The sequence below is a fragment of the Camelus dromedarius genome, chromosome 5, assembly GCF_036321535.1.
Source record: "Camelus dromedarius isolate mCamDro1 chromosome 5, mCamDro1.pat, whole genome shotgun sequence".
Taxonomy (NCBI): domain Eukaryota; kingdom Metazoa; phylum Chordata; class Mammalia; order Artiodactyla; family Camelidae; genus Camelus; species Camelus dromedarius.
The window spans coordinates 94,470,109-94,482,364 of record NC_087440.1 but is presented as its reverse complement, the minus strand read 5'-3'; the positions used below and the strand labels follow the sequence as shown (position 1 = coordinate 94,482,364).

General features: G+C 48.9%; 1 pseudogene; it reads left to right on the top strand.

The window, feature by feature from the left end:
* The first annotated feature begins 8,642 nt into the window (after positions 1 to 8,642).
* Positions 8,643 to 9,068, top strand: LOC105104141 (immunoglobulin heavy variable 1-46-like; annotated as a pseudogene).
* Positions 9,069 to 12,256: the final 3,188 nt, after the last annotated feature.

Genomic DNA, 12,256 nt, shown 5'->3' with positions numbered 1-12,256 from the left:
AAGATTAAGATAACAAGACCTGACAAGTTGGAGGAATGAATATGGGGAGAATTTCAGAGGAAGTGGGAAGTTGGCTGAGACACTGACTGTGGAAGACCTGAGGGAACAGAGGAGGTGCAGGAGTAAGAGGAGAGGGAGGAATTGGTGCTGGAGGGGAAGCCTGAGACACACAGGCCAGGGAAGGGGAGCCCGAGGGACAGAGGCCCAGTTTTCTTCCCTTAGTCCCTGTTTGCCTCAGTTAATCGTATGACCATAGTTTACAACAGAAGATGTAAGGCTCCCAGGCATAATTCAAAGGTGCATAATAATGAGGGAAGTCGGCGATCCATACAGACTTGGAGATTTTATGTATTTGTCTGACTTGATTTCAAGAAAAGCAAGTTTGAGGACTCCAGCAGCTCTTCATAACAGCCGATGAGACATACGTTTAATGGAAGCATGATTGCCTCTGGCCAAGTCTGTCCATTTCACTAGAAACTTGCATAAGGCAGCTCCCTGTTTTTGACACAAACTCAGCTGGGGTTCCTACTGCTGAAGTGACCTCAAAACAGTTAGATATTGGTACCCCATTTCTCAAAAGGTTTTCTGGAGAGAAAAGGAATAATTTCCAAGCAGCATAAAGGGTCAAACTGCTCAAATAGCACAAATAGCCAGCAGGGCTAACACCAGTCAGGTCTAAGGGATCAGTCTGGTTATAAAGGAGCCAGGCTGAAGGCTGCTCAGCACAGGCCCAGTAGATCAGCCCCTATTCCCAAGGAGTGGGAGGAAGACCGGCCACTTCCAGCTGGAACAACCTGATTTTAAACACAGTCTGATTGCCAATTAAGTACTTGCCTACAGTACAAGGTCTTACCTACGAAGGACACACCTTACAATAGTTCTCAGACAAAGCCTGCAGAGCTTCCTACTGCACAGATGTGGAAGCTGGGACCCAGGAGAATGACTTAGACTCAAACTCCAGGGTGGGGGAGAATCACAGGGCGCAGCCATGGGCCCAGTGTGGGTCCCACACATGTTTGCTCCGCAGCCCCACAGTCATACGGGGTCTTCTCTGATTCCATAAGGGACATGAAAATGTTGACCTGAAACAAAGAGATGGCCAGTTATTTCTCCAGCAAAAAGGAATGTTTCAATCTGGTATCAACAACGATTTGCCTTCAGGGCCTGGAATCACATTGAGCCACCGGCAAGTTCCTAGCATACACGGGGATAAGAACTATTTTGCAGACGGGAATGGGTGTTGGAGGAGGGGCTGTAGTGAACAAGGCACCCAGAGATCCTCACTGGCTGAGCTGTGACCACCCGTCACTGCCTAAGTCTTTGCCAGGAGGGAAGAGGGCATCTTTCTTCTTCACACAGCTGGACTCTGCTATCCTTTAGGACATGAGAGCCCACCGTGCTGTCACCAAAATCTATTTAACTGAGGTTTCTGTGTATTCATTATTAGTGTTATTTTTCCCAGTTTGTGAGATTGGATCAGTTTTTTTGCAGAAGCCAGGCTGCCCCAGTCAGGCAATACTGGGTTAATGGGTTAATTTTCATGGTGAAATAAAAGTGAATTATGTGGGTGACAAAACAAAAAAAAAAAAAAGAATTCACATATAGAGACACTCATTGGAAGGAAACTCCACACCAGATCTGGATTATGCAGGTTTTTATATTTAAGCCTGGAGATGGAGCAGAGATCAGACTGTGCTAAACCCAGAACCCAGAGAGCAATTATGTTGTTCCCAGCATGTTCAGATATTCTGAACAAGGAGCTACATGCAGGTGAGACTGTTTTATCCAGACCCCTCCCCATGACTGAAGAATAACAGATAAAGGATGTGATAATTTTGTAACATGCAGAGGTACAAGAGTAAAGCAAAATTCTGCTGATAGGACTGAAAAACTGGAGCCCCACCATGGAAAACTGCCACTTTCTTACATGTTTTAAGACCAACTCACCATTAAACCAGGCATTTACATAGTCAGTATATCTTTAGGTGAAATTAAAGCTCACATTCACTGAAAACACTGTGTGCAGGTGCTCGTGGGGCCTTCACACATGCTGTAAAGTGGAAACAAGGACTAAACCCAGAGCTCAGTGCAGGGCCGTGTGCTGATGGCGTCTGAGGTACTGTTAAGTCCAGCATTGCAGCCCCTGTCGTGGGATCCAAGAAAAGTAGAGTCGCTCATTCATTACTGGAAAATACGGGTCCTCCATTTTCGCTCCTATACCAGCAGTTTCCTGTCAGAGGATTATGTTTAGTGTGTGTCAAAGACAATATCATGGACAGAGGAAGTTTTTCATGCAGATACGATACAAGACTGGGTGTCTCTACACGTATGCACCTGTGCACCTGTGTGTGCATGTGTGTGTATTTGTGTTCCTGCACATACCGAGGGGAGCCCAGTTCATGTGTCTCATGATGGCTTTCAGACTTCCACCTTCCTTCTGAATTTGGATAAAGCCAGCTACTTTTCTTTATAAAAACAACAGTATTCTTCACAGAAATTTGTAATGGGAATATCTATTCAAATCAATATCTTCCCAATCATCAAAGGAAACTCTATCCATTGATCCTCTATCCAGGATACTGACATTAATTTTCTCAGAAGCATGTGAGCCTTGATTAAGCCCAGTCTTTCCAAGGACAGTGCTTAAAACTCAATATGAAGCCTGGGATTCTGATCCAACGTAATGTGGGTTCCTGTGCCTTCTTACTGAAATTCTCTGACTCTCAGTCTCAATGCATATTTAATAAACTCTCCCTCTTCCTCGTTATGTTTCCAGCTTCTGATGCTAAGACCCTCACCAGTGTGGATGAGTCTAAACCATAAGCCTTCGAGCTGCTCCAGGTCTCTGGTCTGAGGACAGCACACCTGGGTGGGGAGTGGTTTCACGAAAGACTCAGTTTGAAAAGATGACACAGAGGAGTTGGCACTGATCCTCAGGCTGCACACCTGGCAGTTCACACTCAGAGCCTTAGGTCACCTGGGATTTGGCAGTTGATCCAGGAGTGTGGGGTGAATCTTCCTCCCAGCTCTCATGCCACATGGAGACGTCAAACACAGGTAGGTGACGTTTGTTCCCATTTCTCACATCACATGGACAATCTCTGCATCTCTGTGTGCATTTCAAAGTGCCGAGCAGAGGGGAGATCGACAGCACGTTACATTGTTCATGTCATTTATGTAAAACTAAGACAACACAGTGGAAATTAAGCATCTTTCAATCACAATCCCAAGGTAAGTAAAGATGTTTTCCTGAATGCTGCCATTGATAGAAAGTCAAATATTAGAGACTCCTGAGAATACGTGCATGACCCCTGCTCACACATGATCAAATACACATGACCATAGAACAGAATCATCATGTTCTCATCATAGGAGGGGGTCCCGGAACCCTCACCAGGCTTGTCCAACTCTGTCTTAGAAGTGATTCTGGACCACTTACGTCCAGACAGGCAGAGCAAACGTGAAAACCCTGGGACAATTCCTCACAAAGCTGTGTCCCTGGACTGTCCACAAATGACTTACTCTTCGGGGGTTGCTTAAGTCACCAATATGGGAGGAACACTGAAGGCTACACCAAAGGATTTGTGGGCATGTGCAGAAAACAGAAGAATGAAGCAGGACGCTAAGTGATTACCCTGAAAATTTCACATAAGAGAACAGATATTTCCAAATGCTACCAACAAAAGCAAAGCATAGACACTCACAGGTGCTCCAGGGCACAGCCACCTCCGAGGCCAACGATGCCCCAAATTTCTATATATTTAGATGACATGCAAATAGGGCCTCCCTCTGAGGGTAAAGCAACCCATCCCTGGACCTGCAGCTCTGAGAGAGGAGCCCCAGTCCGGGATTCCCAGCTGCTCCCGTTCTCTGAGCAAGACTGAGCACAGACGACTCACCATGGAGCTGGGGCTGAGCTGGGTGGTCCTGGCTGCTCTTCTACAAGGTAATTCATGGAGAAGGAGAGATACTGATTATGTGAGTGGTTGGGAGTCATGGAATCAGAGCATGTGTGGCAGACTCCTGACCAGGATGTCTTTGTGTTTGCAGGTGTCCAGGCTGAGGTGCAGCTGGTGGAGTCTGGGGGAGGCTTGGTGCAGCCTGGGGGTTCTCTGAGACTCTCCTGTGCAGCCTCTGGATTCACCTTCAGTAGCTACTGGATGTACTGGGTCCGCCAGGCTCCAGGGAAGAGGCTGGAGTGGGTATCTGGTATTTATAGTGATGGTAGCACATACTATGGAGACTCCGTGAAGGGCCGATTCACCATCTCCAGAGACAAAGCCAAGAACATGCTGTATCTGCAAATGAACAGCCTGAAACCTGAGGACACGGCCGTGTATTACTGTGCCACAGGCACAGTGAGGGGAAGTAAGTGTGAGCCCAGATGCAAACCTCCCTGCAGGGACACAGGGTGGGTGCAGGGGGCGCACACGTCCCACCAGGGGGTGCACCTGATCCACCAGGTGGTGCTCAGGGTCCACCTGCTGTGTTCAGGGTCAGCCCAATGAGCAGGTGCATGGGGCGGTGATTGTCTCTTCTCATTAAGAAAACCTTTTGTGGGCTTATAACAATTGGCTTTTTATAGGTGATGGATTTTTTAATTTTAAATTTTATAATTTGTGTTTATACTGTACCTGTGTTTTCAAGTACTCTACAATAAATGAGATAATAACCTCTCTGTGTACAATTTAGTTTTTCCAAGGGAACAGAACCAATGTCTGGAGAAACCAAAACAATAGAACATTCATATGTTTTCTACATACATGGCCATGGAGGCTGAGCAGTCCCACGAATTACTGTCACAAGCTGGACCCAGGAAAGTGGGGGTGTCTTTCCAGTGTGATTCTGATGCTGAGAACCAGGGGAGCCATTGCTGGAAAGCCCAGCCTGAGGGCAGGAGGAGGTACATGTCCCAGCAGAAGCGTGAACTGCTGTGTTCGCCTTTTCTCACATAAGAAGGGATAAGACATGAAAGAAACAAAGACATAAACACACGCATACACACACTTACACACGGATATACACGCATGCACACACGTATACATGTGGCTGCAGCAAAACAAGGGGAAAGTGCGCAGGACAACTACAGCCCTCTTTCCATAACTGCTCAGAAGTCTCAGCTCATATTGCTGCTTCCTCCTTCCTGCCCCCCTTCTGGGTGCCTTTGCCTTCAGCAAGCACCTCAGCTGTGTGGCCATGACCCAGTGAAGTGACCAGAACCTTCATTCCAATGGATCTGGACCAAAACAGTCATCCTTGGGTTGAGTTGTTGTGGTTTTCTTTTCACCTTGACGACAAGACATCCTAATAGGGAGACACAGGAAGGGACCCCTGTCCCCATAAACCCCTCTTCACTCCCATGGTGGGGCAGGGCTCCAGCTCCCCCGGGAGTCAGAAGCAGTCACCCAGGCAGCTCATCCTCTCCCTTCTTTGCCTGTAGGTTCAGAGGCTTGAGGAGCCAAAAAGCCCAGAAGACAGACTTAAAGAGCAGGTCAAAGAAATCATCGTCCTCTCTCCTGGTGGAAGTGTCCCTCCCTCGGGGACCAAGGCCATAGGCCAGTAGAGCATAAAGACACAGGGAAAGAAGGCAAGCTAGCTAGTGGTCACTGGGGGTAACAATGAGTGGTGCCACCACCCATCCATTTCCTGATTCTGTGACCCATGAATCAAGGCTGTGAGAGAAGAACAACATACTGAGAGTAAATAGTTCACAGTCGGCCGGAGAACCTCACCTCAGCCCTGCAAGGTGTTACTACCCACCTGGCACTGCTGTTGATCTTCTACAGGCAGCTTGTGTTCTAAAACCCAGCAGCTGTGGGATGGTGAGGAATCTAGGACTGGTGGATCCGTGCGCTCGGGCCGATTGATGCATTTCCTCTGCTGTAAAGTGAGTTCCCGATCAGAAGCAATGCTGGCTGCTGGACTCCCGAGACTGTGGGATCTGAAAGTCCCTGGGTGGTGGTTTTGGCAAGAGAATTGCATTCCCTGCATTTTAAGAAAAAATTTATATCCAGCATAAACATATATTTTTAGTAAGAATAGGAGGTTTCCTGTTCTATGAAGGAAGTGGCCCAAAGTAGCCAACCTGCCAACAGGTGGTGTCTGAGCAGCCCAGGAAATGCTGCCAGTCAGGACGTTAGGATTTCTCTCTGCAGCTGGCAGGAAGGGTCCTCACAAGTGACTGGACCAGGAGGACCCTGGTGAGTGGGTGTCCATGTAATTGAGCCCAAGCACGTCCTGCATTCCTGCCACCAAGGCCACAGTGACCATAAGCTCATCAGGTGATGACAGGGGCAGCTGGAAAGAGCCAGGCCAGTACCAACATCACTGGCAAAATGTCCACTTGACATGAATCCCTTCCTCTCCAGGTATCACCCTTTGGGGATTATTCTCATGAGTCCGAACATGTTTTGCATTTTTGCATATTTAAAGAGGACTATCCACATGTCTCCTCCTAAAATAATTTGTCACAAGTTTTTCCAAACCACGCTCCTCTCAAGTCCTTGACCATCCAGCCTAATCATTGGTTACAACCCATGAATTTGTATCATGTCAATTACTGTTCTTTCTCCTTCCAGAAGGGTGAACATCCAGGTGCACTGCTCAGAGTCCTGCCCACTGGGAGGAGTCCCCCACACCATCCTTCAGGGATGTCCCAGGCAGGAAGACAGGGCGCCCACTGTCCACTGTCAGGAGGTGCCTGTGTACCATGCAGAGCTGTCTGTAGTCCAGGTCTGTGTCCCCTTCTCCTCTGTCAATTGACTGTAGGCAAATCCCCACTGGGTCACAGGTGAAGCTTAGGACAAAGGAGGCACCAATGCAGGACGAGGCACCACGGGCACATGGGCCACTTCTAGGTGGGTATCAGGCCAGCTCAGGCCTCATCACGTAGAAATACATCTGTTTCATGATGGATTGCTGCTGTGTGTGCCCAGCAGTATGGCTTGGAGCCGGGAGGGGTCAGATAACACCCGGGTCCTGATCGAAAGCCCAGCCCTTGGGATCTGCACTCAGTCCTATGACAATGGACACAAAATTGGGCTGTGGGTCCATGCAACCCATGCACCTGTCCAGGTGGATCAGGTCAAATGACTGGCTGGGTTGGCTGAGCCCCAGGTCTGACCAACAGCAGTGAGGCCCAGACCTTTCTCACCAGGGCACTGACAGGGGCCCAGCTCAGAGAGAATCAGCAAAACCAATGTCCACTCAGTTTCCAAGCCTTGCCTAGTGTCAGATTCCTTTTGTCCTGTTTACTGAAGCCAAGAAACTTCCCAGGCTGAGGGGCAGTGTTGGGGCCCCGTCCATGTCCTGGATACAGAAGAACATCAGCTTTGTGGCTGACTTCTGTAAACACCAGCTACAATGTGCGTCTGTGTGTGTGAGTGTGTGTGTGAGTGTCTTTGAGTGTGTTTGTGTGTGTGGGTGTGTGTGTGTGTTTGTATGTGTCAGTGTGTATTATTAGGATAGAGGAGGTGGATTTTAGAAGAAGATCCATGGTGACCAAATGCAAGGATTCTCTGACTGACTTTCTACCCAAGGGTCCTAACGGAAGTAAGTGGCCCCCAGGAGCCTGAGGGTCTCTGCACTCACCGTGACTGTGGACTGTATCAGAGCACCTGCAACTCCAGGGAGGCGGCTCCTGGAAGATTCAGGAATTCCTTCCTACAGTCTTCTTGCAGAGTATGCAGGTTTACTAAGGTCAATTCACTGCTTCAACAGGTGATAGTAAAGGGATTCAGTGCCCTAGAGGGAGTATTCTGAAGCCAGACCAAAGCCCTTTATCACTGGACTGGGGATGCTGGAGGTGCATCCCCTGTGAGCCCAGGCAGGACCCCCCCTGCAGGGAGGGGCTGGGCTGGAGTGGGCACTCAGGACCCCCAACCCGGAGCTGTGGACCCAGGAGCAGGTGCAGATGGGGCTGGGATGGGTTTCCTGTGACGGCCTGACTCCTATTATTTCAAGTAAATACTTAAAACTATTCATACTGAGAACTTGGCAGGGCTGCTGATCTAACTTCATATTGATTTGTATTGGGAGCATTTACACAACCCAGTAAATCAGTGAGAGTCACGTTTAAAGTGACATTTATAGGGGTTTAGATATGTTTATTATGAGGAGCTCGAGGATGGGGATGGTTTCATTAACTCAAATGGAGCAGCATCTGGGGACAAACTAAACCCAGGAATTAGTCATTAATATACGAACATGAATATCGTTTTCAAGTGTCTCTCAGTCACTCAAAGCTGGGTTCACAATGAGGAGCTGGTCCTGGGGGGGCTTGTCCCTCAGTGGGAGGAGCTCGCTCTGCGCAGGGTCAGGGAGATGGCAGGGCATGCACATCCTCAAACAAGGATGAGGACAGGGGCCCTCAGCACCCATGGAGCTTGGTCCTTGTGTCCTCCATCTGCTCCTTCTCAACACGGGCGAGGTCTCAGTATAAAGTCTTCGGCCTCATGAATATGCAAATAAGCTGAGGAGTCCAGGGTGAAATACGGATATTCTGAGCTCTGGGATCACCACAGGACAACCACACCCCCATCCTCCACAGACACCCCAGAGCACAGCCCTCACCATGGACTGGAGCTGTGGAGCCCTCTTCCTGGTGGCAGTGGCTGCAGGTGAGGGGGTCCCCAGGCTCTGGGATGAGGGGGGATCGGGAACCAGTCGGTGGGTATCTCATCCAGTTGTGTCTCTTGTCGCCAGGTTCCCACTTGCAGGTCCAGCTGGTGCAGCCAGGGCTGAGCTGAGGAAGCCTGGGGCTTCAGTGAAGGTCTCCTGCAAGGCTTCTGGATACACCTTCACCAGCTACTACATAGACTGGGTGCGACAGGCCCCTGGACAAGGGCTTTGGTGGGTGGGAAGAACTGACCCTGAAGATGGTGAAACAAAGTATGCACAGAAGTTCCAGGGCAGAGTCACCTTGACTGCAGACACGTCCACCAGCACAGCCTACATGGAGCTGAGCAGTCTGAGATCTGAGGACATGGCCGTGTGTTACTGTGCGAGAGACACAGTGTGACCACCCATGTCCTGAGTGTGACAGAAACCCTGAGGGACAGGGAGGCTGGGCTGGGTTGAGGTGATGACAAAGCCATTTAGGTGGCTTCTGCCATAGAAAGTGGGGTTAAGTAGTTTAAACTTGCAAAATAGATACATGTATTCACTAGTTATATGGGAAGATTTCCATAAATGAACCGTCATTTCAGAAAATTTCAGGGACTGAAAAAATGCTCTAGTCAAAAAGCTGATGTAAGCATTCCCACCATGGTAACTGGGTGAACATGAATTTTCAGTGGACTTGGGTCAATTCATTGTAGTCACTGCGCACTCACATGGTAAGAGTACATCCAAATCCAACAGAAATCTTGAGCATCTTCTATAGTGGCTGCCGTGTGCACTCCCACCACCAGGTGGATGGGATTCCCTGTGGCCCCACATCCTCACCCACAGCTGCTTCTGTCAACATGCTGTGCTTCAGCCACCCTGACATGTGACTCAGAGCATCACATTGTCGTGTCACTTTATATTTCACTACTTATAAGACCAAGCCAATCAGCTATTCATAGTTTAATTAACGAGGTATCTCTTCAGCTTGTTTGACACATTTTGGTTGTATTTTTTTTAAATTAAGTGTTAGTCCTTGTTTATGTGATAACATGATCCCTTTAGGAAACATGCAGTTGGACTCGGAGAAGACGGCGGAGTAGAAGGGCACTCGCAGCCCACCCTCTCCCACACATGCACCGAGACCCACATCCACAGACCCACTCAGCCGACCAGAGCACCTGCGGAACTCCGACAGAACATCGCCCTCTTTAAAAGGTAAAGACGCCAAAAATCTGGTAGGAGAAAAGGAGAAAAGAAAGAACAAAACGCAAAGCAGTGCGGGATGGGTCCCACGGGGAGGGAGCGGCAAAGGAGGACTGGCGCTCGCTCGCTGGGTCTCCCCTCTCCAACTGAGAGGCCAGCGGGACGGAGGGGGAGCCTCTAAGGCTCGGATCTAAACGGAGCAGCCCTTGACTGACAGAACTAAGTTAAACGGGCACAGAGGGTCCCCCCAACACCCAGCCTGAGACGCGGGCCGGCAGCGGGGGGCAGGGCCAGGCTGCCCAAGCCGGATAGAGGACGGGGGCGGCTGCACGGAGGCAGCCCTGGGGGAACGCAAGGGGCTGCGCGACGTGGCTGTGGGTGCACAGGGCAGAACAATCTGGGCCCTCCATAATACAGCATGGTTGATGTGCCCTGGGGGGAAGGGTGCACACCCCCATCTCTGAAAACCCGCGGAAACTTTTCGGGGGAAGAGAGGCGGGGCTCAGGCACAGCCGCCATATCCTCCGGCGCTTAGCATCCAGGCCGGGGCAGGGGCGAAACCTGCATCCGCACCGAAGGGCTTAGCAGCCTCAAAGGCCAGACTGAGACTGGCCTGCACCCCGGGGCAGATAGGATCCTTCCATCCTGGTCCCTCAGAGAACTTGCTCTGCCAAGACAAACAAGAAGCTGAACTCTGGCCCGGAGCAGAGACAAGGCTGTCCCTCGGTCTTCCCCAAGGCCACCTGCGTAGCGCCGACCAGGGCGGGGCGCCGACCACGGCGGAGAGCGCAGCCACACAGAGCAGCGGAGCTACCGGCAATGCAGGGAGAGGGAGAGCGGCCCCCCGCCTTTCGGGCAGGAACGCAGCCCCTGACCGAGGTGCTGGGAGGGGGCACGACCCGCCCTCCTACCCGGCCAGTCTGCAACATCTGACCGCGGCATCGGGAGGGGCAGTGACCCGTCCGCCCACAGCAGAGGAGAGCTGCACCTGACCCAGTGTTAGGAGGAGGCGCGATCTGCTTGCCGACAGCTACTGGGAGCAGCACAGGAGAGGGAGCCTACGGAGGTCCTCTGAAAACAGCAAGCTGAGCTTCCAAAACAGGACAAAGACAGAAAGACTTCACACAGACTCCAGAAGAACACCGACAACCCCCTCTTTTTTTCTTTTATCTGTTTTTACCTGTTTTACTTTCTATTACCCTCTTAATTTTTACTTCTTAATTCATTTCTATTTCTCTTGGGTTTTGATGTCCTGTTATTGATTAGACACAGGTTTCAAATACATCTATTCATCACCCCCCCTTTTTTTAAAAGGTTTTAAAAGGACGTCTCAACCCGATTGATACTCTGCTTCAACTCGCTCTTCTATTATTCACTACACACTGTTTTCAAACCTTCTTTCTCCCTTCTTTTAAAATTCTTTCTCTCTCTCTCTTATTTTTTCTAAGTCTTATTCCTACATAGGCATTAGATAGATAAACTCCTTGAGGACCAAAATAGACAACTGATACTCCATAAACCACAGTGCCAGAGAGGTTTGTGCAAGATGAAGAAGCAGAGAAACCTTTCCCAATTAAAGCAAAAAGAGAAATCCCCTGAAAGAAAGGTCAATGAAATAGATATCGATAGCCTACTAGATCAAGATTTCAAAAAAGGAGTGATCAAGTTGCTGAAGGAATTAAAAGAGATAGTGTTTAGAGACATAAAATATATCAAAAATGAAATTGAAGCTATAAAGAAGAGCCAAGTAGAATGGGTAAACTCATTGACAGAGATGAGGAATGATCTAATAGCTGTGCAAAGCCGACTAGATAATGCAGAGGAACGAATTAGTGATCTAGAAGACAGGACAATAGAAAGCACCCAATCAGAAGAACTACAAGATAAGCAAATAAAAAATAATGAAAATAGCATAAGGGACTTATGGGATAATATAAAGCATCCCAATCTTCGCATAATAGGGGTCCCAGAAGGGGAAGAAAGATCAAAGGGGATTGAAAAGGTTTTTGAAGAAATCATGACTGAAAATTTCCCAAACTTAAAGAAGGAATCAGATATCCAAGTACAGGAAACTCAGAGGGTCCCAAACAGGAAGAACCCAAATAGACCCACACCAAGACATATCATAATCAAGATGGCCAGAGTCAAGGATAAAGAAATGATCCTAAAGGCAGCAAGAGAAAAGCAAAGAGTAAGTTACAAGGGAACCCCCATAAGGCTCTCAGCTGATTTCTCTACACAAACACTACAGGCCAGAAGGGAGTGGCAAGATATATTCAAAGCCCTGAGTGAAAAAAAAGATGTAGCCTAGGATCCTTTATCCAGCAAGGCTATCCTTTAGGATAGAAGGAGAAATAAAGAGTTTCACAGACAAAAAAAAAAAAAGCTCCAGGAGTTTAGCAAACTAAACCCATGCTAAAAGGAGTATTGAAAGGGCTGTTCTAAA